This window comes from Oncorhynchus mykiss, chromosome 16, assembly GCF_057628025.1.
Source record: "Oncorhynchus mykiss isolate SJ-2025 chromosome 16, ASM5762802v1, whole genome shotgun sequence".
NCBI classification, from domain to species: domain Eukaryota; kingdom Metazoa; phylum Chordata; class Actinopteri; order Salmoniformes; family Salmonidae; genus Oncorhynchus; species Oncorhynchus mykiss.
In genome coordinates this window covers 37,595,286-37,601,039 of record NC_143037.1, presented here as the reverse complement: position 1 = coordinate 37,601,039, position 5,754 = coordinate 37,595,286, and the positions used below count along the sequence as shown (strand labels likewise).

The 5,754-nt window shown below is 42.4% G+C and overlaps 1 pseudogene across 1 annotated transcript; it reads right to left on the bottom strand.

Moving 5' to 3' along the window:
• Nucleotides 1-4,013: 4,013 nt before the first annotated feature.
• LOC118939527 (intelectin pseudogene) lies at nucleotides 4,014-5,370 on the bottom strand (annotated as a pseudogene). Its single transcript, XR_016487238.1, has one exon. The product of XR_016487238.1 is annotated as an intelectin pseudogene (transcript).
• Between the last annotated feature and the right edge of the window lie 384 nt (nucleotides 5,371-5,754).

Here is a 5,754-nt window from a genome sequence, read left to right as displayed (position 1 = left end):
CTATGCATCCTTATACTGGTATGATGGTCCAAAAATATAACAGGGCATGTGGTACGAAATAACTTGTTTTGCATCAGCAATGTCAATTGGGCGTTTGTATTTATAAAGCATACGGATGCAACCTGTACAGTATTGTTTGTGAGAAGTGATTGCCAATGCCAACATTCTCATCATCCAAAAGAGATTCTTCTTCTTCGTGGGTAGACCTTTTCTGTGGAACTAACTGATTTTCCTGTACACAATTTCTCAATGAGATGGGGCGGACAGCTCCCACGAATGATGGAGTTCTGTTTCCTTTTCTCTACTTGGACTAGGAAGGTAACCTGATTCTTTCTGGCTCTGCCATGACCCTCTGGTGATACGTATCGAGGTTAGACCTGCATCCCAAATGGCACCCAATTCCCTATATAGTGTACTACTTTTGAACAGAGCCCCCTTATTGGCTCTGGGGGAAAGTATGGCACTGTATAGGAAATCGGGTGCCATTTGGGACTTAACCCAGAATTCAGGTTCGAAAGACCATACCCAGACATCGTGTAGGGGGTTGAAACTAGCATGCTTCTGGTTAGCTGATATTCATCGCTGCCTTAGAGAAACAAGACAAGCGCTACAAAGGAGAGTTGAATAACTGTTGTGGGTTAGAGTGCGATGTTAACCCTATGGTCTATTTTCACCGCCGAGATTTGCTGTTTGAGGAAAACCTGTATTGTTGTCATTACTAAAATCGGTGAAATAGGAGAGTGCCAGCTATGCTTCATTGGCTGGGTTGTTGTAACGATGGTGCTTTGGCTAGAGTCAAAGAGTCACGGGGTGAGTTTTGATGGCAAACCCAAACAAATGGTAACTGGAAGAACAGGAAGTAAACTGGTCTGTGATGGAGAGCTGTTGTTGCAGTAGATAAATCATTTATCAGGTTTGTAAGATCATTACATTTTATGTTTCCTCAAATCCTCAGACTGTATATTTCACTAATCATGACTGCAGCTGTACAATTACAATGCGTGTTGATGTAGTCATCATTGGTTACAGGAAAAACAAGTTTTCAGAACAAATATTAATGAGCGCACCGGCACATTACCTCTATGGTGCTGGGAAAATAAAGCACCCGACATAGTCCAAAGTGATGAGACTCCCACACTCACATTACCTCTATGTGGTGCTGGGAGAAAAAAGCACAAGACATAGTGCAAAGTGATGAGACTCCCACACTCACATTACCTCTATGTGGTGCTGGGAGAATAAAGCACACGACATAGTCCAAAGTGATGAGACTCCCACACTTACATTACCTCTGTGGTGCTGGGAGAAAAAAGCACATGACATAGTCCAAAGTGATGAGACTCCCACACTCACATTACCTCGGTGATGCTGGGAGAATAAAGCACACGAAATAGTCCAAAGTGATGAGACTCCCACACTCACATTACCTCTCTGTGGTGCTGGGAGAAAAAAGCACATGACATAGTCCAAAGTGATGAGACTCCCACACTCACATTACCTCTCTGTTGTGCTGGGAGAAAAAAGCACACGACATAGTCCAAAGTGATGAGACTCCCACACTCACATTACCTCTATGTGGTGCAGGGAGAAAAAAGCACACGACATAGTCCAAAGTGATGAGACTCCCACACTCACATTACCTCTATGTGGTGCAGGGAGAAAAAAGCACAAGACATAGTCCAAAGTGATGAGACTCCCACACTCACATTACCTCTATGTGGTGCTGGGAGAAAAAAGCACACGACATAGTCCAAACTGATGAGACTCCCACACTCACATTACCTGTGTGGTGCAGGGAGAAAAAAGCACACAACATAGTCCAAAGTGATGAGACTCCCACACTCACATTACCTCTGTGGTGCAGGGAGAAAAAAGCACACGACATAGTCCAAAATGATGAGACTCCCACACTCACATTACCTCTATGTGGTGCTGGGAGAAAAAAGCACACGACATAGTCCAAAGAGATGAGACTCCCTTACTACATCTTTGGTGCTGGGAAAATAAAGCACACGACATAGTCCAGAGAGATGAGACTCCCACACTCACATTACCTCTGTGGTGCTGGGAGAATAAAGCAAACGACATAGTCCAAAGTGATGAGACTCCCTTACTACATCTGTGGTGCTGGGAGAATAAAGCACACGACATAGTCCAAAGTGATGAGACTTCCACACTCAAATGTAACTCTGTATGTCTGTGTCGGACCAGACATTTATGTCATTGCTGGCTAAGGCAATGGGATAAATGAGCGGGCAATGACATAACTGGACCGATATACACATCCAGAGGTAAATGTCATTTCAACCAGTTCTGCCCGCTGACACTTTCTTGGAAAGGTCCAATCTCCCAGAAGTAAATCTGTGTGGAGGTAGATGACGTTATCCTCATGACCTTACCATGATGGTCAAACGGCAGCCCTTGCTCATGTCGTGCATGAAGACGTACAGCAGTGTGGAAGGAGCTGCAGCAGGTAGAGTTTGAACTCGTCCCCTAGGGCCACTGCAATTTGCTCAATCATTGCATTCAGAAAGTATTCAGGCCCCTTGACTTTTTCCATGTTTTGTTACGTTACAGCCTTATTTTACAATTGATTAAATAGTTGTTTCCCCTCAATCTACACCTGAGCCAGGTTTTTCTCTAGGGTTTTGCTTGCGCTTAGCTCCATTCCGTACATTTTTTATCCTGAAAAACTTCCCAGTCCTTAAAAATTGCAAGCATACCCATGAAATGATACAGTCACCACTATGCTTTGACAATAAGGAGTACAGTAAGGTGTTGTATTGGATTTGCCCCAAACATAGTGGTTCTTCCTTTAAAAGATTGGAGCTTTACATTTTGTGGTAGATGGTGGCAGATTATGGTAAATTGCGTCATTCTGGCAACAATGGCTGACACCTTGCCATAAAATTCTGCGGCACCCGGCAAGCTGTGCTGCAGTGCACAGCAACTTTTAAAGGAAGAACCACTGTAAGTTTGTTTTCAGGACAAGACGTCAATTGCTTTGCCAAAATGATTGCAATATATTGCCTTGTTGCAAACAGGATGTATGTTTTGGAATATTTTTTATTCTGTACAATCTTCCTTCTTTTCACTTGTCAGTTAGGTTAGTTAGTAGTGGAGTAACTACAATGTTGTTGATCCATCCGCAGTTGTCTCCCATCACAGCCTTTAACCTTTCACTGTTTTAAAGTCACCATTGGCCTCATGGTGAAATCGCTCGACTGTTCCCTTCCTCTCCGGCAACTGAATTAGGAAGGATGCCTGTATCTTTGTAGTGACTGGATGTATTGATTCACCATCCAAAGAAATTAATAACTTCACGTTATTCAAAGGAATATCTGCTTTATTTTTACCCCTCTACCAGTAGGTGCCCTTCTTTGCGGGGAATTGGAAAACCTCCCTGGTCTTTGTGGCTGAATCTGTGTTTGAAATTCACTGCTCGACTGAGGGACCTTACAGACAATTGTATGTGTGCGTTACAGAGATGAGGTAGTTATTCAAAACTCATGTTTAACACTATTATTGCACACAGAGTGAGTCCATGCAACTTATATGACTTGTTCAGCAAATGTTTACTCCTGAACTTATTTAGGCTTGGCATGACAAAGGGGTTGAATACTTGACTTTTAAAACATTCAGATAATCTTTTAAATTTGTAACAATTTCGAAAAACATTCCACTTTGACATTATGGGGTATTGTGTGTAGGCCAGTGACCAAATTATTATTTTTTAAATAAAAAAAAACATACGTTTTAAATTCAGTCTGTAGCAATATAATATAGAAAAAGTCAAGCGGTGTGAATACTTTCTGAAGGCACTGTATGTGAAAGTACAGAACCTGTATTTGTTTGTAGCAAGTTAAATAAACATGTCATTTGTTGCAATATTGAAGTTACACAGGGAACGGACATATTGGGATTTGACAGCGAACAGTAAAGTTAACCGAACTATACATTTTGGCATGTCTTTCATGCCAGCAAGACAAAGCATATTGAAACCACAACTTATATCTCCTTTAGAGTAGTCTTTATTTCAGCCATTCATATTCACAAAATTGTAATAGTCTCTTTCAATTTGAAACAGGGAAATGTGATACGTATGTATTCGGAATTTATAGATTAAACAAATGCAAATCATAGTGCTGTGATGTTGATTATAGTATAAGCATCAGTATTAAGTAAATGTATCTTTACATCTTGCCATCTGAAGGCATTGATAATCAATAGAATGGATTTTAACGGTAGAAGAGTAACACAGCTGCTTCAGTAATCTCCTTTGATGAACTCCATTCTGTGTTGGTACCATAGCCATTCCAGTCAAAGCCTGGGAAGTCACCACACTGACGAGGGGCCTGCTCAGGGAAGTATCCACCACCACCAATACAGTAATGTTCAGTGTCGCAGCGAGTGTTTGGCTTTGGTTTGACCCCAGAGCAGATAGCCATGGCTGCACGTTCATTATTTATTGGTCTGAAAGTAATGAAGCCAGGCTCAAACTGGTTTCTTGAGTTGGGCCCGTAAAAATTTCTGGTGGTCTCTATGTTCCCAAAGTCATACACGATTGGAATGGCAGGTCCTGTGTTGCCACATGCCCCAGCATTATATCTCACTGGGTAGAGCTTAAAGAGTTGGTGCAGGTTTCCCCCATAAATGGTGAGAAAGCGTCTCTCTGTGTGGTAGCGGAGGATGGCGGCTATGTTCCAGTTTTCCATAGGGGAGTTGTTGGGAACGTGCCACACCGACATGTCTTCTGCCACAATGTCATAATAGCCAGGATTTTTGAAGTCATCTGAGGTGGCACCATCTGTGGTTCCAAAAGTAACCATGTTGGCCCAGTTTCCATCTCCGTCTGGCCAGTTAGGGTTGCTGCCTTGCTGGCTAGACCAACGGTCACCCACTGTGCACTTCCCATACATGTTGTTCTCGTGCACACTCGCCACAAGTGTCCAGCCACCGCCAGCAGTAGTCATGTCGCAGAAGGTCTGGTAGATCGCCCCGTTGGCTGTGGTGAGGTAGTACAGCCCATCTTCTTTTTGGTCATATCTGTCTCTTATTTCCTTACAGCTTTTGGCAATGAAACTGGCCCTGTTTCTCAGCCTCTCCAAACCGTTCAAGACTGTTGTGGCTCCTGGAGCCTCTGCATGCCCATTTTCTTGTATTGCTTTTACAAATTGAGGCAGTTGCACCATCAGTAGATGGATCATCATCAGGAGAAAAAAATGCTTCATTTATCCTCAGTAAAGTATCTGTTCAGTATCGTGCTCTAGTCTCTTTGACAGACTGGGCAAAGACCAGTTCAACATCCAAATGGAGTTAATATTTGATTTAGTTGTCAATAGGGTTGCTAAATTCCGGTATCTTTCTCAATCTGGATCAATCATTTTTTTCATTTTTCTAATTTAGCAGACGCTCTAATCCAGAGCGATTTACAGTAGTGAGTGCATACATTTTTCGTACTGGTCCCCCGTGGGAATCAAACCCACAGCGCTAGATTTGCAAGCGCAATACTCAACCAACGGAGCCACACAGAACCAAATATTGAATCCAAACACTACTGTTGATTTCACATTTACTGTACTTTTTGCCGCATTTGTTGACAACGAAATCTGAAAACACTGCGGATATATTCAGTAACATGATTATTAATTCATTATTTTCTGTAAACATACATACATAAGACTAAAAATGGACAAGGTTTCAGTGAGAGGTCTGCTGGTGTCTCCAAGTGGCCACATACACACCCCTCTCCAA